Below are 3,860 nucleotides of genomic sequence, written 5' to 3'. Positions count from 1 at the left end.
GTAGATCAATTGAGATGATCAAGTCTGAAGAACAAAATTAAAAAGGGACGAAGAAAACAAACAGCCTCAGAGACCAGTGGGACACCATCAAACATATCAACATAAGCAAAACAGGAGTCCCAGAAGGAGTTGAGAAAGAGAGGAATAGAGAGATGAGGGGTGGGGAGGGAGAGACAGAAAGAGAGAGAACATTACACTTACAAGAAGCTCAACAAATTCCAAGTAGGATAAACTCAAAAGAGATACCAGGAGATACACACTTAGATACATCATAATCAAACTTAAAAAGCTAAAGAGAGCCCTGGCTGGTATAGCTCAGTTGGTTGGAGTATTGTCCCATACACCAAAGGGTGGCGGATTCCATTCCCAGCCAGAGCACATACCCAGGTTGCGGGTTCAATCCCCGGTCAGGGTGCGTGCAGGAGGCAGCCGTTGAATCAATCTCTCTCTCTCTCTCTCTCTCTCTCTCTCTCCATTTCCTTTCTCTAAAATCAATTAAAACTTTCCTGAAAATCAATAAGAGAATCTTAAAAGCAAGAAGAGAAATAATTATTTGCCTACAAGGGATTCTCATTAAGATTAACAGCTGATTTTTCATCAGACACCATGGAGATTATTAGGTACTAGATAAAATATTCAAAGTGCTGAAAGAAAAGACTACTGACCAAGAACGTTACATTTAACAAAAGTATACTTCAAGAAGGAAGAAATTAAAATATTCCCAGATATACAAAAACTGAGAAAATTTATTGCTAATAAACCTCTCCTACCAGAAATACTAAAGTAAGTCCTTCAGGCTGAGTGAAAGGGTATTAGAGAGTAACTTGAATCCACATAAAGAAAAAAGAACACTGATAAAGATAACTACATGGGCATATGTAAAAGACAGTATAAATGTATTTTTTCTTTGTAACTGTTTTTCTTCTATCTAATTTACATATTAACTGCATAGAGCAATAATTATAAATCTTGTCTTCATGGGTGTACAATGTATAAAGATATCATTTATCTGACAATAACACTACAAAAGAAAGGGAGGGAACAGAGCTATATAAATGCAAAGTTTTTGTATCCTATTGACATTAAGTTGGTATTATTCTGAACTAGACTGTGAATTATGTGATATTTACAGATAAATAACAATGGAAGTATTACTGTATTTTGGTTTGTAACTTTTCCCTATGTAATTTAAAAGACAAATGGGTAAAACAATAATTATATATCTATGTTAATAAACACAATGTTTAAAGATGTGATTTGTGACAAAAACATGAAGGGAGGGATGGAGCTGGATAGGAGCAAAGTTTTTATGTACTGAAGCTAAGTTGATATTAATTCAAACTAGTTTGCGATAAATTTAAAACATAAATTATAATCTCCAGGGTAGCCATTAGTAAAATAACTAAAAATATAGAGAAAAGGAAATGAGGAGGGAATAAAAATGATGTAGTACAAAATATTAATTTAACACAAAAAAGGCAATAATAGAGTAACTGAGGAACAAAAAAGACTTAATATACACTGGAAACAAATAGGAAAATGGCAGAAATCCTTCCTTATCAGTAATTCGTTTAAATGTAAATGGTTAAACTCTCAAATCCAAAGGCAGATACTGGCAACATGGATTAAAGAAACACCATCCAGAGCTGGCCGGTGTGGATCAGTGGTTAGAGCTTCAACCTGCACACTCAAGGGCTGTGGGTTCGATTCCCGGTTAAGGGCACATATCTGGGTTGCAGGTTTGATCCCCAGCCTCGGTCAGGGTGTGTGCAGGAGGCAACCAATCTTACATCAATGTTTCCCTCTCTCTCTCTCTCTCTCCCCGCCCTTCCTTCCACTCTCTCTGAAAATCAATGCAAAACAAAACGAAACAAAACAAAAACATGATTCAACCATGTATATGCTCTCTCTAAGAGACTCGCATTATGATGTAAATAGGTTGAAAGTGAAAGAATGGAAAAGATACTCCACTGAAATAAAAACTGCAAAAGAGCTAGAGTAGCTACAATAATATCAGACAAAATGCACTTTAAGTCAAAAATTACTTTAAGAAAAAGAAAGCCATGCCCTAGCCGGTTTGGCTCAGTGGAGAGGGTGTCGGCCCAAGGACTGAAGGGTCGCAGGTTCAATTCCGGTCAAGGGCACGTACCTCGGTTGCAGGCTTGATCTCGGGCTCTGGTCTTAGGGTGCGTGCAGGAGGCAACCAATTGATGTGTCTCTCTCACATCGATGTTTCTCTCTCTCTCTCTCTCTGTCTCTTCTCCTCCCTTCCACTCCCTCTAAAAATCAATGGAAAATTATCCTCAGGTGAGGATTAACAGAAAAAGAAAGCCATTACATATTAGTATGTGTCAATCACCAAAAAAATAACAATTATAAATATACATGTGCCTAAAAACAGAGTTTCAAAATATGTGAAACAAACTAACAGAGTGGAAGGAAGAAATAGTAATAAATTAATAGTTGAGGACTTCAATATCTTACTTTCAATAGTGGAACTAGGCAGAAGGTCAAAAGAAAACAGAGGACTTGAACAACACTACAAACTAACTAGACATAACAGACATACAGAACACATCACCCTGCAACAGCAGAATACACACTTTTCAAGTAACATGGAATTTTCTTTAGGATAGATCATATGTTAGGCCACAAAGCAAGTCTCAATAAATTTTAAAAGACTGAAATTATATAAAGTATCTTTTCTGAGGAACCAAGATGGCTGGTACTCGCCACCTCACACAACCATGACAAAATTAGAAATAAAATACAGAACAACCATCATTCAGAACCGCCTGAAAGTTGGCTGAATGGAAGTTCTACAACTAGAGAAGTAAAAAAGAAAGCACACTGAGACTGGTAGGAGGGGCGGAGGGAGGAACAGCATGGTCCAACACCCATGTATGGCGTGTTTTTAATCAGGAGGGATATCTGCACTGTGAGGCATCCTTTGAGAAGCAAGGGGTCCCAGCCCCACACCAGACCCTGAGCCCAGGGTTCCAGAGCTGGGAAGGGAAATCCCCATAACTTCGGGCTGTAAAAACCAGCGGGGATTTTTGCTAAATGAAACAGGCTGTCAGAGACCCAGGCAGTCCCTCTTAAAGGGCCAGCACAGATTTTCTCAGACTCAATCTCTCTGGGCTCCAATAGCACAGGCAACAAAAAATAAATAAAATAAAACTGGATTTCATCAAATTAAAAACTTTTGTGTTTCAAAGGATACTGTCAAGAAAATGAAAAGTCTACAAAATGGGACAAAATATTTCCAAAACATATATCTGAAAGGGTCTAATATGCAGAATATATGAAGAACTCTTACAATTCAACAACAAAAAGGCAAAAAAAATCAATTAAAAGTAAGCAAAAGACTTGACTAATCATTTTCAAAAGAAGATGTACACATGGCCAACAAGCACATGAAAAGATGCTCAATGTTATTAGTCACTTTATTAGGGCATTAAAACCACCATGAGATACCACTTCACACCCACTAAAATGGCTATCATCAACACAAAATATGTTGGTGAGGATTGGAGAAATTGGAACCCTCAGACATTACTGGTGTGAATGTAAAATTGTACAGCCACTGTGGAAAACACTTTGGCAGTTCCTCAGTAAGTTAAAAATAGAATTACCGGAGAAGCAACCAAGATGGCGGCATAGGTAAACACCGGAAATTGCTGCCTCGCACAACCACTTCAAAACTACAACTAAAAGACAAAACGGACATCATCCAGAACCACAGGAAGGTGGCTGAGTGGAAATTCTACAACTAGAAGGAAAGAGAAAAGCACACTGAGATTCAGAGGAGGTGCGGAAGTAAAGTGCAGAGGTACGGAGGCGCACGTGGAAAGGGCTGG

Source organism: Myotis brandtii, unplaced genomic scaffold (assembly GCF_000412655.1).
Source record: "Myotis brandtii unplaced genomic scaffold, ASM41265v1 scaffold1612, whole genome shotgun sequence".
Lineage (NCBI taxonomy): Eukaryota > Metazoa > Chordata > Mammalia > Chiroptera > Vespertilionidae > Myotis > Myotis brandtii.
This window is presented reverse-complemented; position numbering follows the sequence as displayed.